The sequence below is a fragment of the Scatophagus argus genome, chromosome 3, assembly GCF_020382885.2.
Source record: "Scatophagus argus isolate fScaArg1 chromosome 3, fScaArg1.pri, whole genome shotgun sequence".
In the NCBI taxonomy this organism is placed as follows: domain Eukaryota; kingdom Metazoa; phylum Chordata; class Actinopteri; family Scatophagidae; genus Scatophagus; species Scatophagus argus.
The window spans coordinates 22,993,012-23,017,958 of record NC_058495.1 but is presented as its reverse complement, the minus strand read 5'-3'; the positions used below and the strand labels follow the sequence as shown (position 1 = coordinate 23,017,958).

Below are 24,947 nucleotides of genomic sequence, written 5' to 3'. Positions count from 1 at the left end.
TGAATGGCTAAAAAAAAATTGTTTCAATATTATGCCATCAATCATTTTGTCATGGTATGGGTGTCACCTTCTTCTTTTTTTGAAACCCTTCAGACCTATACAAGTGCAAAAGCATTCACCAAATAAATCTTGACAAAAGAAAACAATGTTTTGACCCTGTAGTCCCAGTAATGACATGTTTGTTTTTCCTTCATTTTCATTACGACAGATGACGAGACTGCACTTGAAATTTAACCTTTTAAGTTTTGCATTTAGCCGCAATACCTTCCACAGCCACGGAAAAGGTCATGTGGTGATGGAACAAATGAAGAGAAGGAAATAGCCACGTCCTGGCCAACAGATAACGCGGGACTGTGGGGACGAGGGATCAGGCACTGAAGAAACAGGATGCTGCAGTTCTCCTCTGAGTCTTTTCAAAAACACTGTAAATCACTTGGATGGGCCCATTTTGTCATTTCACGCCAGACTTTGTCACAGAGGGAGGAAAATTGTTAGGGATGCGACTGTTTTACATAAACAGATGGACTAATACTAAATGTTAGCAGGGAGCGCAATTTTAAAAAATGGGATGCTTTCCCAGGTGCTGTGCAAAACACAGCTTTTATGTGTATTCTGCATAACTAAATAGATACTGTTCAAGTGGTGTTAATACACCGTAGAGATGTTGCTATTCTGGGACAAGGTAGCTCAGTAGGATGAGTGCATGAAGCATGAAAGGACCCAGATTTAATTTCTAGCCTGTGTGGACACCTGTAAAGAATAAAAAAAAAATTTGCCTTTGGGGAGAATGAAACATGTTGACTTCATGAGATGCCATAATTTGAAAGCTTATCAATTTTTATTGTTTTCTTTTTTATTTTGGCTTCAACACTTAGTGTAATAAAAACACACAAGAAAGAATAAGGAGTTATAACATTTTTTGAAAGATCCCAGCCTGGATTCACTATACAGGATTAAACATATCAAAGATACATAATAACATTCAGATGGCAAAATATAAAAATCACTAAAACTCATCCTTATGAAATGCTATTTTATCATTAATTTTCAGAATGATATTCCGTTTTTTAAGACATCAGTGTCTCTTTTTATCTCATCATTTCACTTTTTATGACACGGTGTTGTCACTGCCCTATTGGCTCTCAGCCAATCAGATGCATCCTACCTCTTCAGTTAGAAAGCTCAACCATGGCTACCAGATTTAGCCCGTTAGCTCCCTTTAGATAAAGCCACAACAATGTCAAAGTAATTCTGAATCAGTCAACAAGCCAACCTATTAGAAACTGCCATGGTAAACTGCAGTTTGTGCCTCACTATGAGTGTATCCACATCTAAATGTATGTGTATTTGTACTTCCCCCCACCCTTTGCCTCACAGTAGTTTGATCCACTGCTGTGCTTGTGCAACATTGACCGGCTGTTGATGGACATGGACTTATTGAGAGTAAATTATCAGGAAAATTTTCTACAGTCTTTTTGATAACATAACATTTTAATTTTTGGACTTGGCAAGCAGGAGGATCCACCTATACGAGCTGAAAAGGTGGATAGAAAAAGACTTGAGTTCACAACATGAGGTTGTAATATCTGATGGAGACAAACATGTAGCTGCATTTCCTTCCTTAGACTACATTAAGGCTGCAATAGGAGGAGAAAGTTAGCTCACAATCGGTTGGCAGTAAGTCGAGTTCACTCCTAATCAATATGTACCATGCGTGGGCTGTACAGCACTTTGCTGGCTCCATCTGAGCAGTAGCATATTAACAAACATTTTTCAAGAGCATATGCATTGCTGATGGCATGACCACAGGCACCCACAGCCATATATTTTGGACTTGGTCCCTAACTAGAGGATTTTTGGGCAGAGTTACTTGATTCTATTCTGAAATTTTGGAAACAGTTTTTGAACTTAACCCTTTTTCGTATTTTGGGTCCTAAAGATCACAGCAGACTAAGATGTGGCTGTCTACACATTGCCTGAAGATTCATTCACGTCAAATGAAAAAAAGAAAGAAAAAATTATCACTATCTTACAACACTGACTGCAAGATGAAATGTCTACAACACATTACTGAAGGCTCAACAAGGAAGTTTTATTACAACTGGAAACCTTTACTAACAGTAACTGATTCCACATATGAAATAGGAGTAAAAAATCCATACCACCCAAAGTTACTTTCAGTTTATTTTAGTCTGAAGACTCTACATAGCCCATCAGTACGACTATGAGTGACTGTCTCTTTCTGTTTATGTGGTGGACCACCTATTGAGTCTCTCTGCCTCCAACGCAGTGCGTGCTGGGATAGAACATTTTGCAGGTGACAATGGAAAAGCAGCGAATGAAATAATTATGATGTTCTCTCCTATTTTAAAACATCACTGGAAGCAGCATATCCCAGAAAACATGCAGCGTGATTGCTTCACAAGGAGTATTTATCCTGTCTTTGATTAACAACCTGCAGCTAATAGCCGATGCCAGCGGAATGCTAAATGCCTATATGAAGGATAGATTATCTATCAGCTTTAATTTTGGGGAGCACCAAGCCCAAACTACCCTGGAGCTATGCAGAGGGAAATGGATTAAAGGTAGATGATGTGTAACCAGGATTTGTGTGGTTTCAGCTGTTTTTGATGCTTCCATGTCCTGCCAATTGGGTGTTTGCCTGAAGTCAAAGAAATCCTGCTCCCATCGAGTCTTAAACGAGCAACTACACCATCATTTAAATGCAGTGATGTGCCGCCATCTCTCCCGTCCGCATTTCCCTTTGATTGTACCTCATATGATTACAGACAGACTCATATGACAGACCTGATTGATTGATTGATTGATTGATTGATTGATTGATTGACTGATCACCTAAGAGATTTATCTATGTCGGCATTTGAGTCTTTCATCTTTCTTTTTGTGTGTGTTTGGGCAAAACACACAAACTACAAAATATAATAATGTAAAAAGGAGTTGAAGTACACAAGTGATAATAGCAGTTGACTTGGCTTCTGGAATAAAACTATACTTCCTTTTGTTTTCGTCTTGAATGCATTCCTGATGTGAATGCATTTGACCTTAAAGTCATAGATGCCGTGTGGAATCTTAAAATATATAATAATCCAAATAATCTGAATGACATTAAGCTCAATGCATATTGGATTTAATTTGGGACGAGATTAGAGTCTGCTCAGTGTTGTTGACAGTATGTGCCAAGATGTAGACATAATAAACATATATAATATTAAGTTAATGTTATTACATAGTGTTCTAGGAAAGATGACATTTTGACAGCTTCCTCAAAAATTGTGAGTAAAATTACAAAGAGCATTTGGGAAGCATTTGGGCTGAAGCCACACCAGCAGCATTGAGTCAGTTCTTTGTGCTTACTCAGCTGTTTGGATAGAGTAATTGTGACCAGAGGACTGGCACCAACCATGAGCTTATTTACATTTGAATGCCTGATTGTCCATGAATATGCATTATGGCTGTGCTCTGAGCACTTATTTAATATCCATGTGTTTGTGACTTTTCTCCAAGGCTTGATCATCATCTCTTTACACCTCTGTATCCTCATTTGTGCTGTTATTAAGAGTGACCTACACTGTTGCCTCCTCCTGCTTCAAGTTCCTCCCTTTTACTGAACTAAGACCAGAGGTTTCAGCTTGGTAAGTTAATTGCTTTGTTAATTCACTGTACAACACACACACAAAAACAACAACTCAACAAACAAAAGGAAACTCACCAAAACAACCTTGATTTGTCCGTCCACTGTTGCTGCCATCACCAGTTAAAACAAGCCCTTCATTCACAGACTTAGATGTGAAATATTCTGGCTGTACACACTGTATTTCCTGTGCCTGCCTGCCTGCTGTGTTTTGGTCGTCCCTGGAGTCAAAGTACTGGTCTGAGCTGCTGGAACTCACCTCAGCACGGTACTCTCTGTTGTCAAACTGGCCTCCTTTGCTCTCAGAGGCTGGGTTCTGTCCTGATCTAAGCTAAGTTCAGCTGGAGGTTACTGAGCCTGGTTCCATTGCCCGTGATGTAAACACCAACACGCCAACCAGTTCTCCAAGCTCCTGGTCCAGACTCGATTCGGCTGGAAGGACCACAAGCTGACGACTATTAGTCAAAGCCATACTTCAAAAAGTACAGTGAGCATCAGTTGCTGTTACTCTGCTGCCCCCTATTTGTTTGGAGTGACCTTCGACAGGTGGCCAATTCTTCCATATTACACCTTTAAGCATGTTCAGTTTTGTTGGCTTATATAACATGGTGCATTGCAGTGACGGACCTACTGGCTTTGACAAATGGCCAGAGCAAAGCAGAAATGCAGCCACTTAAACATGCATGGCTTTTGAAATCTTGCTCCTACCCTATGTCCTTGAGGCAGAGGCGCTATCAATAACACAGGTGTCGCAGTCCAAATCAAACACAAGTAGCGTTTCATAGAGAAATACAATTATTAATTGGCTCTTTAGGTATGTGCTATATGTTTCATCATGGTTACCAGTTGGTCACTAACCTTGTCAGCTGTTTGGTGTTAAGCAGAAGGCTTGCTGCTACAGGAAAGAACACAAAAACAATAAGCTGGGCACTGTAAAACTGAAACAGTGGGCTAAAAGACACTAACATGTTATACAGAGCTGAGGGAAGCTGAAAGGTCAAGTGATCTGTAGTCATGGGGTCCATTGCTGATAATACTGATTATACCTGTTTTAAACACACAAATTTAAGAATATGCAAAGCACAAAACTGAAATAATAACAGTCTTAAAACTAGATTTTTGACACCGGCGTGTAAGACAGGATCTCAACATTAGGTAACAAGACCAATTAAAGTGGAATTCATAAAACTTTGTTTGCAGGTCTTGGGAAGTACTTCCACATCTTCCACAGGATGTTGTATAAAGGCAATTGTGGTTACAGAGAGAGACGCACAAACTCTGATACCAGTTAACACACCCGAAGTGTTGGTGGCTGAGATGAGGAAGAAAAATGTCAGGACTAAATAAAAGATGTTATCTCTGGTTTTGCTACACCAATTTTGAACCTTTTGTTTTTTAAACTATTCACCGTAAGCGATACAATGATAAAGGACTACTGAGCTAAATCAGCAGAGCAGACTTCTGTTTTAAGGACATCATGACATCACGTGATCCTGTGGTTTATTGGTACATATTCCCTAATATATTTTTAATCAAATTAGCACAAACCAGCTAACACAGGCCAAACCAGGAGCTGGGACCTCTGCCTGAGGCAGTTGCCCTTTGCCCCTTTGTTAATCCAGCCTTGCCACTAGACATATTAATATATAGTCCTGCTGTCCTAAAGCAGAATGCTTACAGTGTCCTTGTATGTTTTGTGTATGAGGTCATGGTAATATCTTTGTTTCTGTGGGCCCAATATATGCAGGATATCTTCAACTCCACCATTCTAGATCCTTTTGTGAGGGATTGCCAGTGATTAATCAAATCAGCAACATCACCCTCCCCCATCAGTGATTAATAATATCAAGCTCAGCTTGCCTCTCAAAATAATACCCTGTTAATTTACCAGGCACAATGGGGAACTGATACCTCTGTATTTACTGCTTCTCACAGGCGAGTTCCCATTATATTTGTTGACAGCAGTGGGCAACTCAGGGCGCCCTGCCCTTTGTGCCAATAAATTCCATCATCTCTGTATGCAAAGGTGAGGGAGTTAAGGCTGTCAGCAGGGGACTAAGTGATGAAATCAAAAGGATTCTGCCATCCTGACGACACTGCAAGAAATAACAGCAACTCCTCTGATGTAGTGCTTGGCCTTTAAATATTTTAGTAAAAGCGAGAGTGGGAATCTAAAATGAAACGTCTTCACTTGCTCTACAGCAATATATATTGTTATATACTTTATATATTAAGTGGCACATAGCCCACACCTCTCGTATTGTTGTCTACTTGATGACAAAATCACTGACACGCACATGAATTCAGCTGCTGTGGAAACAATATGAGGTTATGTCACCTTGTCGGTATGTTTCCGTATGTGTACTGAGATTTGAGTACTTGTTGAAAGAGTGCCGTATTTTTGCAGGAACGACACAAGCGGTGCTTTTCTTTACGCATTCTGCCTGAATGCAGCTTGACTGTGCGTGTGTGTGTCTTCCTCCCTCTTGCCTCCCTGCATCTGACAGTGTCCCTCCCTCTTTCTCACTCCTCCTCCTCCTTCTCTCATTAGGCTGCTCACCGGCAAAACACCGACATACTCCCTTTGCCTTGAACCGGGGAATAAACACGGAGCTGCGGCAGGAGCAGGGTTGACCTCCCTCGGTGCGCACCATCCATGGTCCTCCCCTGGATGTCTGTCTGACAGGAGGGTATGTTGAAATATTAATTTTTTTTTCTCACCCCTGTCAGTTTAGCCCATGTCGTTAGAAGCCCGGGCTTGGTTTTGTGTAACGATTTGTTGAATGTCGGGCTTTAACGAGCTCTTTTATTTCTACGCGTATTTCGCCAGTGATTGCGGTGCTGTTGTATATTCTTTTTGTGCACGTATCTGCTGCAATAATAAAAAAAAATGCTTTTAGTAAATCTCCAGCTCGAAAGACCATCATTTCATAACGCGCATGGACTTTGCCCGCTTGCTTGCCGTCCTCTACAGAGGAATGAATATTATAATGGGAATGAAGCAGAAGCAAGTTGTCGGGACGTTTTGTGCCCACTGGCCCAGTCAGGGATGACATCCAACCTGCAAACCTGCACCCAGGCAGCAAGACGCCTCCAATGTCCCCTTCTCCGCTGCCTTGAAATGCAGTCTACACACGATGTTTTCTCCTACAGCTCGGCCTCGACGCTCATTTGAGATCAGCTGTTGTATGCTTGCTTCAGTTTGTGTCTCAGCCTGTCAAGGCAAACTGGATCTGCAATTGGCTCAGCCAGTGTGCTCTCCAACACACCCATCACTAATTATGCAACAGCCACACTGAGGACTCACACAGCGTTTCCATTGACACACCTTCTCAACAACTCCCAAACTTAAATGAATAAGTAGTGCATAAATTTTGGTCCTTTTTTTTTTTGGTCCTACTCACGTTGTAATAATATGCCAGTGATGTGTAAGCGGTGTAAAATGCAGACTTCAGATGAATGCTGTGGATGCCTTTGGCTACAGAGGAACTCTGCCTGTTGTGTCTGCATGCTCAGGCAGGTCCACGAATGGAAACAGACTCACCTTTGGTCCATTGGATTTTGCTGGTTTTATAGAATTACATGCAATATTGAAGTATGGGCTTCACTTCCAGCATGCTGTGCTTGGACTTTTTTATTTCTACCTTTGATATCTATATGTGTGTGTCTTGATGCTGAACCATTTTCAGTTAGACGATCTTTTATTGCTGTAAATTAGTGTGGTAAATGATACATCCAGGAAAGTTCTTTGAAACTTTTTTGTTAAAAGCTCTTTTGCTTGAATCTTAAGAAGGCTTTTCATGTCCTGTTTCTAATTGTATTGGCTTGTCTTGTTTGTACAAGTCAGACTCACTTCAGTCCCACTGCAGTGTTATGGCCTGCTCCCCTGTTGCCATTGCCAGGTGGCCTTGTGATACTTCGTCACACTATTCCTCCAGGCCACACACACTGTCAGCCTCAGCTAGCAGACCCGCTGTCACCCGTGTCGTTAACATCGGACACACTCGTGTGCCTGCTGCGCCAGCCTCGCCTAGTCAGCCCCCAGCCAGACTCCCTCTGAGTATCACCTGATGCTTCTTCGTCCTCCCAAACGTCCAGCGAGCCATTACCTCATCTCAGCACCAGCACTGGTTTCTCCACTGTTTGCTCACGGCTGCTCTGACATGAATTTGAATTTGATCATATGGAGTTCAGACACATCAGAGGTGAACCAGTCTCAAAGATTCAGTATGACTTTTTTCTTTTTACTGTTGTGTGTAAATGCACAAAGTCTTGCTGCCACTGTAGTGTGTACATGTCGATGTTTGTTCGTGAGATCAGATGCCCGAGGGCGCTGCTGGGATTTCACAGCCCAGCATGCTGCCTAGCACCATTTGCAATTCAAATGAGGCATCCAGTGAGGCTGAAGCAGCCCTCCTCTCCTCTGTGTCTCATTGGAGGCAATCATTCCTTGCACTTGCAAGTTAACTCAACCATTCCTTATTGACTTTTTCGCTTGGAAAAAGTGAGCAGTTAGGGCCTCCTTGGTATGAAACAGAGGAAGAAAATTTTCAGGTGGCCATCTTAGCTGAGTCGTAGTTTATTTAGTGTATATAGTGTAGCTCCTGGCAGGGGCCTGGAATGCTGTACGATTGTGTGGGGTCACCTCGATGTTATCAGCGATGTTGCCAACGCATGCAACAGGTCTCTGTGTGTGTGTGTACTGTGCCTGACTGTTGTTGCTGTTGGCCAAGCAGAATGTTCTTTGACCCGCCATGTTTTTGTAGTTTGGTGAGTGTGGTCACGTCTCTTCCTGCCTGCTGAACGCCAGTGACCAATCACATAAGCACACACACAGAGACATACACACATGCTTGTATTTCTAGACTTGTGAGGTCCCTTAAACTTTTATAGTCAGGATCTTCAAGACAGAAATATGTAAGACTTTATATGATCACCATCCTTGATGAGCTAACCGACCTTTCCGTGGAAGGCCCCTTAAAGGTTGATAACTTTAAACCTAAATCTGTTAAGTTTTAGGCACTGGAGCAGACTCATTGCCCTGGTTTGTTGCTTATAGAATTATGTGACAAAATGAATACCTACTACTATCCAGAAGCAAATCAAACATTGTCTACGCACCAGGCGACTCATGCTTGACACCTGATAACTGTGTCATTGATTGTTAGCCGATATAGCTGTAACAGCAGTACTATGGTGGCACAGTGCACTGCAGCTTTGAGTTTGTTTACTCGATATGCACAGAGACCTAATCTTGGACCTAAATCTCTGTTTTACATGCTCTTTTATCAGCTTTGTTTGGAATAACCAAAAGAGGATAACACAACATTACTGCAGCTGAATCCAACAATAGTAAACACAGTGGCTGTGTTCTTTTGTTTTATGAGAATTGAATTAAGCCTCATCAGGATGCTGGATCCACTGCAGTCCTGTCTAAATCTTGTTATGGTACAGACTTGAACATCATACTGGTTCACTGCGTGATCTTTAATTCTGTGTCGGGGGGGGGTTCCAGCTACACTGTCGGCAGTTATTTTCAGTGGCCAAATCCCCTCTTCCGCCTTCTACTGAGGGTCTCCCGAAGTCAGTTACAATTCTGTTGCTGTTTGTCTGATCAGGGCTTTATTTTTAGCTTTGGTTTTAACCCACACAGCTATGGGCGATTTATTGCCTTCCTTACATTGCATCATTTTGCCTGCACTCAGATGTGAGAAGAGAGGAAGAGGAGCTATTTCATGCCGTAGGACAGTTTTATTTCACCATGCTATCTCCCTCCTTCAGTCATATAGCTCTTCACAGTTGATGGGAAGCATCACTTTGTCCTTCTGAAGGGGAGGCGGCGAGATCTACCCTGAGCGGCGGTAGCTCAGCTCGCCTCAGCCTGATGATTACAGTGAGTCAGCAAGTTCTCCATTTTTTTTCCTTTTCCCCTTTCCTTTGCATAGCTACACTCATTTCCCTCGTTCCCTCTCGACTGCAGCCTTCTTTGAACAAATCCCCTGCCTCTCAACAATGAGACTCATCATGTTGTTGTCTGGCTTTGATCTGGTGCAGTGATACCCATAATGCTACTCATTTTTGCCTCCCCACAGTAAAGCAGAATTCACATTTCAGGCAGTGTTGTTTCATGTGGAGAAAGGGAACAGTTGCAACTTCTTCTCGGGCTGTTTATTCTGCTTTCATTGTGGTTTGCAGTGGAAATACTTTTCTCCAGCAATTTTGGCCTCTTGCAACAAACCAAGCCAGCAGCCATTGTATTCTTTTGGCCACTTTACGCTTGGCAACCATTAATTAGAGCCTTTGCATTCAACAGTCGTGGAGGAAGGCTAATTCCATTGTTGATCTGTGTTCCTATCCCTGATGATTAGTGTGTGTGATTGCATGAGTCTCACATATTGTGGAAAGCTGGTGAATTGAGGAAAAATAGTCTGTACCAAGGTCAATCTTAGCTCAAATTGTAAAACGAGAACCAAACAGAGGATTAGGAAAGATTAGAGTTGCAAAGAAAAGTAAAAACTCATAACAGTACCCAGCTTACCGCTGGTGCTACTGAGGAGAATCCAGAGTTTATTTGCACACATTCATTTCTTCAACACGATGAAGCTGCATGTTGTAGGTATAGTTAAATGAAGTTGCTAAGGCTGAATTGGGCTTCTGAGGATGATGGTCCCATGGTAACTGCACTGTGATTAAAAATGGTTTATTGCTGTGGTGTGGTTAACGAGATATGCAGTTCCGCAGAGGAAGGTGGGCACACTCTGACCTCTGCATTATACTTCACTGGTAATTAGCCTAAAATATGACTGCGCACACAAGTGAAGCAGGTGGGTGTACTCTGCACACACTCTCTGGCTGGCAGTCTGCTTGTTGGATAGCACCCATTGATGAGCAATGTGTTTACCGAGGGTCGTGTCGGCTTTGTTTGTCGCAGTGGTCTGTGGAGGAGTAGATACACAGGCTACTCCCAGTCCTTTGGGCCTGCCGTGTAGCTTCTAAACTGGTCAGACAGGTTTGAAGACAGATCCAGGCACAACCGCAGTCATTACTCCTCTCTCTGTATACACTTAGTGCGTGTGTTTACAGTTCTCAGTTATAATTTGCGGACGCACGTGACACATGCCTTGTGTGTTTTCTGCGTGGTTCATGCATTTTGGGTTGTTGCACCGACTTGCTCATAACTGGGTTTGTAGCCTAGTGAGTCATGCTGATCATTTCACAGGTGGCTGTAAATGGAATTTAAGGGGTCATATTGTATTTTTGGGGGTGCCAAACAAGGTGATGTCTTTGGATAGTTTCCCTGGTTTTACCAACAATCCAATACCCAGTGATAAGAATAAAGAAAAAAGTAATAAATCTTCACAGTGGAAAAGCTGAAAACTGCAAGTATTCATTATTTTATCCCGATAAATTGACTTGAACAATAAATCATTATGATTGTCAATTAATTTTTACCAGTGAACTAATCAGTTGATCGACTACTCATTTGAGCACTTGAGAGATATCATTTGGTTACATGATATACGTGGATATACATATACATATACATATACATGATATACGTATATAAGTGGAGTAAGGGAGGCAGGCCAGTTAATGTGCTGGGGATGGAGAAGTTATAACTTTACCAATTTGAGAGTTAACTGACAAACAGAAACCTTATGTTAAAGTTATTTTTTTTGTATTTTATCATCTACTATGACACTATTGGTTTGCAGTTAAATTGCAGTTTAATTCATTTGGTCCTGATGTCTGAGTTTGCCACCATGAATCCGCATTTTCAGCTGGGTTTTCATGCAACCATAACAGAACAGGAAAAAAACCCAAAGATTTTCACTGTGATGGATTGCCCCTGAAAGACAAGTCTTCTCATTACTGTATTCAAACTTGCAAAATAAATCCAAAATAAAACAGAAAGACACTTGAAATACAATTGAAAGCATCAAGAGTAAGTCCACATGTATATTGAGCATATCCTTCATAGCTGAATAAGCTGCATGCTGTTATTGTGCCAATAAGTGCCCTCATTAATAAGGTTGCTGTTGATTGAATCATCTGCAGCTTCTCTGTGAAATCATGCACTGAGTTTGCTCCAGTGACATTAGGTGACCTTGATGGGAGTGTGTCAGTACTAAACCTGGAATACAGTTTAGAGCAGTAGATTGTGGAAGTGATGTTTTCACGTTTTGGGGTGTTCTTCTCCTGAGTGAAAGTGTGCTTTGTGCTTGGAGTTTAATCTCTCGTGTGATTGTGTTGTTATCTCACTGTGCACAACACTCTCAACTTCTCCTCTTCACCTGCACTCATAAGATGTAAGGCCTCAGCAAAAGGAAGCCACTCATTGTTTTGGCACCAGCAGCCCCATCTGTGATAGATGTCTGTTTTTTGTTTTCAAGTGTAAGCTTTTCTCTAATTGTTCCACGGTTTTTAAAGCTGTTGCTGGCAGAAAATGTTTCACTCTGCACGCACTGATCATTCATGGTTTCTGTGTTGTGCATCGATTTTTTTTCTCTTTTGTTTTTATGTTGGCAGTAATAATGAGAGGCTCTTTTATAATTCATGCCATGATTGATGTCCCTCTGGTAGCAGTTTTCATGCTGCAATCTCACCAGACACTTGTACGCCAACAGGACTGCCAAACACTCCGGTTCACAGATTAAGATGCTTGGTGTTGGTTTTCAGCGGAAATTCAGCAAACCGCACTCTGTTGTCCACGTAGTAGTAGTGCTTGGCAAATGACTGATTGTGTACAGAAGTTTACAAGACAGCTCTAAAATGTTCTTGAATGGTATTGACACGCTTCTTCAGGCTTAGTCTCTGTGCCTGTCCCTGTCTATACTTAAACAAATAGCACTGAGCTCCTTGTTCTGCATCTTTTTAAATCCTCTGACACTGACACCAATAACACAGAGAGCTGCTGTAGCTTCCTTTCAGCCCCAGCGCTGATCCAAATAAGGAGATGAATGGCTCTATACAAACAGAAGTGAAGCTGGGGACTGGATGTATGCCCACTGCTTCTTGCTCTCTTTCTTTTTCACTTCTGTGTGTTGAGGGTGAAATGTTTCAGTCCACTCTGATCTGCTTCTCTCTTGACTTGGTCAGGTGTGGACAGAGGACAAATCCCACAGATCCTGGACTGGATAAAGCTAACAGTTTGCACACAACCACATGCACAAGCCTGATTTGCGTAGGTGGAGTGTGAAGCTAGAGGAAGGAGGTGTTGGTCAATGGCAATAATGACGATGTAATCCTCATCTTCATCCTCAAATTGCCCAGCAGAGCTACCAGTCAGGCACTAGACAGCAATCAATTCTGATGCTGTAACAGGCTTGTTCAGTTGTTTAGTAAAGCTTGTTAAATTACGTTTTCAATTAGCACTTTGGAAGCACATAAAATGTCAGTTTTCACTGTCAAACGTATGCTTCATAAAAAAACAGAATAGCCCTTAAAAAAGGAAAGCAGCTAACTAAAGCAGCTAGCTAAATCAGCTCCCACACAGAAAGAAAATATACTCCTTACTGAATAGACTTCTGTTTGGTTGACCATATGGGGATATTTTTTAAAATGTTCTTTATCACACACTGGTGGGAATATGTGACAACACTACGATCTTAGGTCGCATAAAATATTCTAAAGTCCACTTACTGTAATGAACTCATTTCGTTAGTCGTGATGTAGCAAAACTTTTCTGAATGTAAACGGCGGCCAGCTGCATGGAGACACCAGGATCAGCTGAGGTCCTTGGCTTTGCTTCCACGTCGGAAATGAGAAAAATCTCAGCCCGTCGTTTGTTTTTACCGAAGCGATCACGTGAACGATTGTGTCAGTTAACGACACAGCACGTTAGCACCGCGTTTTAACTTGTTTAAGCAAAACAACAGAACACAAGAGCAGCCGGCGTAAACAAACTTTTCAGTTTCCCGCAAAGTCCACAATGCATTGCGGTTTTCCCACTCCGCTACGTCACACTTGCGAGCCCTGCAGCCTTCTAAGCCGGCTGTCCCGGTTCGGCTTTGTGAGTCGGTAGTTCGCCCGTCGCCGCAGTATGGATCGAGTTGATGATAGATGACAGAGTGTGAGGCCACTTGAAAAACTGCTGCGTGCAATAAAACAATCAAAAGCTATTGTCTGCACCGAATTAAAATAAGTACAATCATATACATTTAGTCTGAACATATATGACACATATATTTCCTATATATCCACATACATGCACATATATCACCCTAAACATGGCATACATGCAACATATATTCTGCATATATTTGGATATGTGTTGATATATTTCCTTTCCATGTGGGCTGGCTTCCTTGCTGTTCTAAATCAGTAAAACTTGTAAAAACATCTATGTTTACAATTACCAGCACAGAAACTACACAAAATCCTGAAATCCTTTTCATGATATACAGTATACTTTCATGATTGAGAATATACTTCAAAATTGTAAGGTCAAAGAGAATAAATGCTGCTCAGTCTCTTAAAACAACCAAAGCTAACTAGATTAGTTAGCTTATTGCTTCTATGTGTCTCATGTCCAGCTTTTTTGACATAACAGAAAGTTAATTAATTACACAGGAGATTGCTTAGTTGAAATTACTCTTAGTTAGTTGCTTTCAGAACAATGTAGATGCAAAACTGCTCATAATAACAGTTATGCCTAGTGCTCATAACAGTTGCTTATTTCATTTGATAGTCCAATTTACTCAAAACCACACACAACATTGTTATATACTTGTTTCATCTTTCCTGGAATTAATTGATTTTAGAGCTCCACTGAAATGCCAGTCTTTAGCTACTGCAATGGGACTTATTTCCACGTGAAATTGGATATGCAGCAGAGTATAATTTCAGTTTCAGTTTAATTCATTTCAAGACAGACTTAATCAAGTTGTTCATAGATTTGATTTCATGGCTCAAAAAAGCATGATGAATCATGAAAAATATTTTAATGGTAAGCAAAAAGAAAAGACAGGTCCTGTGATTTGGGTGAATATTTTTATTTTCTACTTTCTAGATGATAAAAACCCAAAACCTGAAAATATAGGCCATTTTTTAGACTATTTCACTGGCCTTTAAAGGTCCAAATTGTGTGCATTACTCTCTTCAACAACTGCTAGTCAATGGTCACCAAAAAATACACCGTTTGTATTAAATGTGGAACGCAGAAAATGTGGCTATGCGGGCCTCTGAGCAACAGTGGTGGAGTGCAGCTTTAAAAATGTTATTAGGGGAAATGACACACTTGGAGGACTGTAAGAAAGTTGTTTTTTTTCCTGAACTCAGTCTGATGTCATGTGTTGCTGCTAACTTAAAGTACACTTCAGGGTTTTAGTAAAAAAAAAATATATATTTATTTTTATATATATATATAAGATTGGGGGAAAAAATAAAGCTCCAATAAATATTGCCTAACTGTCTAAATGTATTTATGCCATTAATAATGATACATAGTTGTTGCTTTTATGGAAATTCTGCCACCATTTCAGCCAATTTCAGAAACAAAACAAAAGCGTTACTGGATGCTAATAATTTCTTTCATTTTTAGTTTGTATTTTAAAACATTTTCCTAATTTTTACCAATCCACTAAGAAATGTAAAGATGAACTATGCAGGAAAACAGTGTCAGCCTTTTTTTCCTCAGTTTTTTGCTGACAGGTGTTTTATTGGGACTTTCTACTTGCTTGACAGTATATAATGAGATGAGAAGAAATTGTTTTCTGTGCATGAATACGAATTCCGTGAACAATAAAAGCTTTAGAATTCTTCATGTTATTGCCTTCACTCTTATTTATCTCTCTCAAAAGAGAGTGGGAAGCTCTCACTGTAAAGTGGTTTGCATTTGCACATGTTGCATAACAGAGAGGAAAATGTGGGAGTGAAATGGTGCACTGTCACAACATATGTCTGTCGTTCCTTGGTATCAGGCTGTACTTCTTTGTACCGCATATCTGTGCACTTGGTGCTTTAACTGTATATAAAGGGAAGAAATCATGTGGGTAATTTACCCAAAACATAGAATAACTCTCCCATTGGTCAGGTTGAAACTGAATGAGACTTAACTGGATTGGGATACAACAGGCCTAAATCAAGTGTCTAATTTAATGTAGCAGTTTCCTATAAAGAGCGTCTTTCATTTCACAAAAGCAGCTCAAGCTAGTGTTGATGGAGGATTGGTAACTCAGCGCTTCTGGGTGCCTGAGAGCAAACTTGATCCCGTATGTACACCTGAGTCATGACTGCTCATCCCATTAGTCAACAATTTTATTATTCTTATAAACAGTGTTTTAGACACCACGTTTTAGCCTCTGGCAGTCTGTGAGCTACACTGATTATTTTCAGGGCCAGTCTGACCTGTACCTGTCTTTTCTCAAGCAGCCAGTCATAATTTTGGCAGCGACATCTTAGTCATCTGAAACCCTGGATTGAAACTGAAAACTGAAGGGCAGCACAAACATTTTCTGGAGGTCAAACAATTGCTTTGAAATTTTTGAGAAATACACTCATTTGCATTCTTTCACACAATGTGTGTGTGTGTTTCCATCCACCCAATTTTTTTGTGCGGAAAATTAATTAGCACCACCACTGTCCCATTGTGTTCAACTGCTTTGGATGAAAACCTGACAAATTAGATTGATACCACTCTGCCCTACTACAGCTACAAGCCAGTTAGCTTAGCAGAAAGACACATGAAACATGCAAATAGGCCATTTTTTACTCTGGTTTTGTATGGATTAAAGAAACAGTTAAACACTATATTCATTAGTGAGTGTTTGAAGTGCTGGTATGTGGAGTTTGTTATGTTTGGACAAAGCCAGTCTGGCTGTTTTCCCCTGTTTCCAGCGTTTGTGCTATGCTAAGCCAAGCTAACCAGATGCTGACTGTATGGTAACATGACTGCAGTACCATTTTTTTCTCATATTTCTCATATTTCATGTTTGCAAAAATGTGGAGCTATTAATACCCTTTAGTGATGTTTTGTCAACATGTTAACAGGTTGTACAGCACTGCCAGTCACTGCTATGTTTTCACTGAAATGATGACTTTCTTCTTTAAAAGTTTTTGGTTCAGTTTACTCTTTTTTTTGTCTTTTTGAAACTGTAAATGACTGGGTAAATGATAATTCTTGCAAAATGGGGATCTTATCAGCAATCTGACTTGTGCTGTTGCTCTTCCATCTGCCTCAGCCAAGACAGCCATTAGATTTTTCAAATGGATAAACAAATAAAGCAAATTAGATAACGCAAACACTGTTTCGATGACACATTTGACATTTCTCTGTGATCGATACGCCCTCAGCTGCAGCCACAGCCCCATGAACACAGTCACAAATGTACATGGATGGGTGAGGCAGGGCAGTAGGCTACCATCATAATTCACTTCTCTGTATTGCTTTGTGTCATCACTTAATCCTGTAATGCTCTGCCTGAAAACCAAATGAATGATTCATATTTATTACATTCATGTTTTAATATTTTGTGTTTGCTGGAGCATTTCTCACTGAAGAAATCCGTCTCAGTTTTAAATTTTCAAGCTTCTTCTGCAAGAAGAAGTGATGCCAGGTAAAACACTGAGATTGACTTTTTCAGGAAGTCAAACTTTTCAAGGATCAATGTTTATGTAACCCTCATTCGTATTCATATCATAACCTCAAACTAGACTGTAAAGTGGAACAGCCCCAGAGAACGAGCAGGAGGCAGACAACCTGCATAGCATGAGTCCGGCCATGATTATCGTGTATTGTACACATGTGTTCGTTGTTCACAAACCCTCCCAATCTCCCATTTTCTTTAGAAAACTTTATTGGCAATTTGTGTTATAGTATATAGTACAAGTAGACACAGGGTCACGTCACAAAAAACTACATACAGCCCACAACAACAACAACTGCACACAGTCAACATAGTCAGTCTGGCTAGGTAGAGGTGGTGCAACTATGCTACAAACCCCATGATTTTTCCAGGCCTTAACAGGGGGCAGTTAATCAAAATATTATCGAATTATGGTTAAGTGCAGTATTCAAATTGCAGAAGCTGTAATTTTCTCTCATAAAATATGTAACAAAGTAGCATTATAATGTAAATAAGTACTGTAGTGCTGCTGAGATGCCTTGACTTGCAAATGTTGTTCTCTGGATGTAGGAAAACAAGTTTGTTTTGTTCAGACTTTTAAAAAATTTCATATAGTAGGAGGATTATCTAATATTTTTTTCAATGGAAATGAAAATTGTTATACAAAAATGATGCCTGCATACCAAAGCAAACTGAATAAATGTGCATTTAAACCTGTATCAATTGATTAAGTTGCTATGGCAAAACAGTTGCTGATTTACACATGCAGGATATTCAGAATAACATTTATTATTCATTTTGGCTCATATTCGTGTCCACGGAACATTGGTCAGAACACGCACCCTCTGTTAGCTCTGTTTTTGCTCTCTACCGACTGCTGAGGGAAATATCAGTCTTTTTTAACAGCTGAGTGCTCAGATGACTTCAGACAGCTAGTTGCTGACTGTTTCTGTTTGCTGTTTGGTGCTGAACAAATTTAAATGGGAAGCTTGATTTTCTTTAACCATTATCCGTAAATCTCCTTATAGCCAAACTTTTCACTAACAAAACAACACAGTCTTCCACTAGCCTAGTGCTCAAATACTGTTTTCCAGGTCACAGAAGGTTGCAAGTGGCAGCACAATTGGATCAATGTCTTTCTTTAGCCTGTAGTTGGTTTCCATAAATGGTCATTTGGATATTTCAGTTCCTTAACAAGCAAAAAATTAATGACTTTTGTCCGATCTGTGACATTTCTGCTGAATCAGTGGTCACAGGACTGTGGACTGTTTTTTCCTTGGAGCACGGAGGACGAATGAGCTCAGCAGGGCAGCCACCTCTCTGTGTTTGCTCATGTACATCATTTATTCCTTCTTCAATGCTCGTCATGCCATCGTTCATAATTCATGCCTATTATACTATGAGATTTTCCATATTTCATGGTTTGGGGTGATTATTCACTTTCAACAGCTCTTGTCCAGTGTGGGTTTGTTGTGTTTGTATGAATATTTAATGCCAGGAGATGGAAAGTACATGGCTTCAGCACATAAAGTGCTGTCATTCATTTGATTGGTGAATGAGGGCTGTGGCAGCACTCTGTTAGTGCCGATTTGTTCTTGTTTTTGCCTCTGAGCAGTGTTCACTGCAGAATTAAGGACAAGCCATTCATCTAATTCGTACAATTATATCAGAATTTCTTGCCTCAGAAGCTTTGCAGAAAGTTGCTGTGTGTGTCTGCCTGCAAGTATCTGCTGTCGAAGATATTGTACAATTTATGGAGAAGTAAAACAGCCTGACTTTCAGACAGATAACTATTGAAAATTAAGAAAAAATAATTATTTTAAATTCATTTTCTGAAACTTAAGTGCAAGTAATGGACCGTGCAAGCCTTTCAATTCTGTAAATTATTCAAGTGTAAAACAGATAATGTTTGAATTGGAGTTACAAAGTTTTCACATGGCAGCAGAACTGCAATGGCTGCCACAATATGTTTACGTCCTCAGGTCGGTGCAGCAGGAAGCTTTATGTTCTGTTATGTACATCCGTCCCATTCTCAAGAACGAGGCACCTCAGGGAACTTTGGGGAACTTCAGATTTGGAACGAATGGACACAAAATTGAACTGATTAGATTTTTGTGGTTAAAGGTCAAATATCTTCCATATGTCTATCCATATGCTAAATGTGATGGCCATTATTCAGTGCTGTAACTGTGAAACATGAGGGTAGATTGTAGCCATATTTCACATTTGGTCAGATGTTCTGAATTGGAGCTACTAATCTTGGGTGTCCACCTTGAAACTGTGCTCATTGTATATATCCTTTGTGCCGCTGGGCTGTGTGTGAAGCATCCATGTTTGAGAATTTGTAGCTTTTTTGCAGGAGCATACATATTTGAAGCCACCCCAAGCTCATTGGTTTAAATGATATTGAGCTTCAGGTGATTGCCGTTGCACCATGTGACAAAGCTCACTACGTAAGCAGGAGTCTGGACAGACACGGATGTAAACTTCAACTTGACTGGTGCAGACTGCAAGGCAGTAATTGTAATTCAATCTTCATGGACCTAAAATTTAAAAATTCATGTATTTCATCAAATCGGCACCATATACCACCAATTCTGCCTGACAGCTCTGCCAGGTTTTGAAAAAGAGGTAAGAATTGAAAGAATGAAACTGTTATTCACAGACCCTGACAGACTATGAGTCTCCTTAACACACTGTATAATATGTACATTGTCCTGCCACACTCACTTTTAAACACTAGGTCCTTTAGAGTGTAAAGCATGAGGGGAGACTGACAGTAAGGCAATAGAGTCTCAATATAGAGAAGGTTTGTAATTCCTAAATATCAGATAGTAGGGCTCTCTAGAACATAGTGAATATGGAATGTGGAAATCAAGGAATTATGATTTAGGTTTGGTTAGTAGGGTTGGGCTGATGGATGAGGCCATCGCCCATCACCAGTGACCAACACTCATCCACCTCTGATCCCTCTACTATCACAACATTGTGATTTATAATCCACCCCCCACACATACAGGAGCTGCTTTTCACACCTATGAGCATGTTCATGGAACTTTAATGGGCTTTGTTATTGTTAACCCCATTGGGGCTCAGCCAAAATTATAATACATTTATACCTTTATAACCCATAACACACTCCTCTCTCAACAGTGTTATCATCATCCACTGAGCCATGTCACTGTGTCAATTTGTCATATAAGCCAGTTTTGTAGATATCTCCCCACTGGATACATTCAGGCATGAAAACGACTTTGAAGTAACTCTTAAATTTAAGATTCAGTTAAAATCATTGCCATACTTTAAAAGAAACCAACACCGCCCATCAGTAGAAAATGTGAAATGAACCATCCTCCAACCACAAGGACGTGTGTCTTACATGTCACGCCATAAAAATGTCACCCAAGTACCTTCTTCTGTGAATATTGGATATTATAACTATTAAAAGCTGCTATTTATACAGCTGAAATGAAAATTTAGCCCTTGAATAACAACTACCACCCAAAGGACAGTTACTCAATTTGAAGAAGAGCTGTTGCACCTCATTTGTCTGAAGAATACTTCAGCCAGCCTGTTTTTGCCTCTCTTGCCTCTAAGTAGTGGTTCATTTCGTGCTCTCTCTGGTCAGTCTTGTACTTTGGGCACCCCTCCAACCTTCCACGACTCTCGTATTGATGTGACGTGGGTATTGATTGATCTGGATGACAGGTTATTAGCCATCACTTTTGTTTACGTAGCTGAACAGACTTTAGCACAAGTCGAGAGCGGGACGCAGAGTGAAGATCAATGTCAGATTCAGAGCAAGGCTGTCTATCACACCGCATCAATCACAGGTGTCTGCCAGTAAGTCATCCTTCATGCGTATTTGATAGAATCTCAATTCAACCATCTTCTCAAGGTTATTACAATGCCTCCTCAAAAAGCCAGAGGTTTGTGGCGTTCTTGTCAGTGGTTACATCTTTTATGTGCCAGAGCTGTTTATTATAGTAAGGTCAGACTGAGCTGAAAGCTGAACTCTGATGTTATTTTCCAGGTGGTTAAAGTTAACATGCTTTTCTTACTCCTGTGGGTGAATTTTCTCTTTCTGCATTTGACCCTTACCTCTGGGGAACAGAGATCAGCTCTCCAGGGCCAGGGGATGGAGTCCAATTCAGTGCCTATGCCAACAGCAATGTCAGGGGTATTTTTAATACCAAACATGTGTGACTTTTGGTGTGGGAGCAAAGCAGGGCAGGCAGAGGAAACCCATAAAGCAAAATCATGCCAACTCCAGACAGGATCAGGGCTTTTAATCCACGGCCCTTTAATAGCTAACTAGTACTTCAACATGCTGCCAAGTTGATATATTTGTTCTTGGCAGTTTTAAGTCTGACAATTTCCACACCATAAAGATGACAAGAATGATGCAAGCAGATGTAATACCATCACTGACACTGATAACAGTATGAACTCAGGAACTCAGTAACTCACGTAACGTCTCCCATATGAATTTCTGATGGAAAATAGTATCTGCCCTGTTTGATGGAATATTGAATAACTATGGCAATGAGGCTTCTTGGAGCTGGAGTAGCGTGAGCCATCAGCAGCCACCATACACTGCTTGTATTTAATAACCTGATCTAAACTCAAACAATTAAATTAAAGCTTCACCAGTCATTATTTTTTGTAATCAGAAATGTCTCAAAGGTCTGCATGTAATGTGAAAGTGTTTTTTTTTTTTTTTTATTTTTGGAGTGACAAACACTCTTTACTCAACTCTACATTTTCGCTCAGCTCTGTGTAGTGATTTAGCATCTTTTAGCTCGCTGTTTTGGTTTTAAAGCCCAGAAATGTACTGTTTTGTTTCATTGTCGCTGCCTATCAACAAGTGACATATAAAGTTAGCAACCTGCTGGTCAGCATCATGATGCAACTAGGAGTTTAACCAGTGAATCAGCAAAATTTCTTCAGAATTGGTAGACCAAAAAATTTACTAGATAGCCAGGAACATAAATGTGCTAATGCTTTTCTGTGTCTGATGGATGTGTGTGTATAGGCAACTGTTTGTCCTGCACTGTACTGCATATTTGAACACACCAGCTATTTCAACTTGATAAGGCTATAATCTGTTTAACACACACATTTTACCCTTCAATTCAAGTGGCAAAAGAACCAAACTCATTAGCTCATTAACACTATTGAGATGTAATGTCTTCATAATGGAATTGGAAGTATTGACAAGACGAGCGTCTTGATTTTAATTGATTTTGAAATCCATCAAAATGAAAGAATCCTCAGTAGATTCCTTTCAGTGCAGCCAAGGTGTTTTTGTGAATGTGAATGAATGCTTATATGAATAGGTGACGACACTTTTCTACTTCAACAGCTTCACCAGCGTTGGTAAATCACTCCATTCCTTGCTTCATGAAACTGTTTGTCAACCAGTTTTGGACTGGAATTTAGTTTGAGAGGTGTTGGACAGTTATTGATTTTATGTTTGTGCTCTTGCCCAGAGCCTGACTGATATCTTTGAATATTCCATTCTGCTGATATTCACCTTGAGGCCTGGGGATCTGACTTTGAAATGAAACTCAAGCTTGCAGAGCTCTGCTTGTTAACAGATTAAACTTGGAAGTCAATATTACATTGTGTTTTCTACTTCCTTATCAAAGTAATGTTGAACTTCTGGTTATTGTATAACAAGGACTTTATATTTACTGCAGACATATTGGAAGATCTTCTGAAAAGAATTCAGGCCATGGTGTGACACTAACACGCTAAAGCTGAGTTTGCATGTTTTCCAGACTGACAGTCCCTTCACATCACATTGTAGATGATGATCTTTATTGTAACAAAGCCACTGTAATGGCAAAACATTTAACTATAATTAACAGATTATTATTATGGAGATTCATTATAGTAGCTGTGATCAGGACGATCACAGTAGATGCTAGCAGATGACATGAAAAAGTGATATGTAATTTTAAAATTAAAGACCAGTCATGACTGATCTTAGCACGCTGTTGTTTTGATCTTACTTATATGCTCATCATGCAGGTCAGACTTGATAGTGTTTGGAGAAAGATCAGGCAAAAAATGGTTTAGGGAAAAATGTCTGCTTTGGTGATTGTGTTTGCCTTACTGTCAGCCAGGCTTGATAACCCACAGCCAGTACACAAGGACTCAGCATTGAGTATTGTTTTGTCTGCAAAGGAGTGTGTTTATGTGTGTGGGTGAGAGAGAGTGAGAGTGTCCAAGCACTCAATCCCCTCCACAGACAAGGCTGACAGGACTGATAGCCATTTACCTACAGAGTGCTGGGTCGGCACATTCAGCCTCTTGTATTTCACCATGGCAGTCTGCCAGTCATCCCATGAAAGGAGAGAGGCTGAAAGGTGTTTTTGTTTTGCTGTGACTCTTCCTCTTGTCACTGAGTGAGTACTACTATGTCCAGCTGACTTACAGTCCGCTTCTGTTCCTCAGTGTCCTGCCTTCTGCTGGACAGACTGAAAGAGATGAGAATGGAATCAAGGTCATGGACTAAGCCAGCACGCAAGGATACTTCACCAGGGAGCACGTTTTACCCTGATCCTGCTTATTGGACATATTTTCATCACTTCAAAAAAAATGTCTTAAATATTGTATGTGCAATCATGCAAGCTTTAATACAGCACTTTACACCTAGTAATGCAATATTAATGGGACTCTTCCCGCTAACTCCAAATTAAAAAAGTTTTTTTCAGCTTAGTGTTTTGTTTTTTGTTTTTTTTTTCTTTGAAAACATCAACTGAGGATGGAGCCCTTGGGTTCTGAGCCTGGCTTTCCCACAGTGCGTGAAGTGAAATTTTTGACCATGCTTTGAAAGGCACTATTTATTAGTTCAGTCTGGTTCACAGATGTTTTAGTCACTGACTATGCAGTTTATGCTTTTTCCTAAGCTAAGCAGCCACATCAGTGTTCAGATCCACTTCAGTCCATATTTCTTTGTACCAAACACTTCTGTTCATCAAGTAGACACCTCCAATGGGCCATTCGACCTGTGACCTTCTGGAAAAGTGCTGGAGGGTATTTGAACAACAACACATTTATTAACTTTATACTAACATTTGAAACTGCAGAGCTGAATAGTTAATTACCCATTTATATTACAGGTTTATTATTTTATTTATTTTTAAGAGTTCATGTATGTGGTGTGATTTGCATCCTACAATAAAGAACGACAGCCACCCAAACAATCAGAAGCCAAGTCAAGTCAGTTTTACTTCTATTGCACCAAATCGTAACAGAAGTCTTCTCAGGGCACTTTTTCGTATAGAGCTGGTCTGGACCATACCCTAAATAACATCACCTACAGAAAACACTGAAGTTTTGACATGGTTTTGTCTGAAGGCAACCTCAAAGTTTTGGTTTAAACTACGTAAAAGGAGGGAGCCCCTTCATTTAGCATTAGCTGCATTTTTTTTCCCCCTCTAGCGTTCTTTAGAAATGTCACAGTGCAGCTGTTCATGTCTTAAGGAGGACACAGAAGTTGCCTTTAAGCAGAGGGATGCATTATTCAAGAGGGTGCACATGGGAGTAAGGAGGGGAATCATAACCAGTAAAGATGCTGCTGAGCTGAATATCCTCTGATAGCTCCTAATAAACAGAAGCAAACATCAGTATGAATGTAGAACGTCACGGCACACATAAGGGACTTAAACATCGACAAGTCGCATCACATGATAAGTAGCTGCTTGTACTGTGGAATATTC

At 40.3% G+C, this 24,947-nt stretch overlaps 1 protein-coding gene across 15 annotated transcripts in view; it reads left to right on the top strand.

Annotated features, from left to right (window-relative positions):
- Window positions 1–6,162: 6,162 nt before the first annotated feature.
- Window positions 6,163–24,947, top strand: part of LOC124056886 (band 4.1-like protein 1) — a 67,172-nt gene continuing 48,387 nt past the window's right edge. For 4 of the 15 annotated variants that reach the window (XM_046384806.1, XM_046384808.1, XM_046384805.1 and 1 more), the window contains exon 1: window positions 6,165–6,342. The gene's annotated coding sequence lies outside the window, so the exon portion shown is untranslated. Of the gene's footprint in view, window positions 6,343–24,947 lie in introns of all 15 variants that reach the window. The other 11 variants (XM_046384807.1, XM_046384813.1, XM_046384814.1 and 8 more) reach the window with 8 other exon arrangements.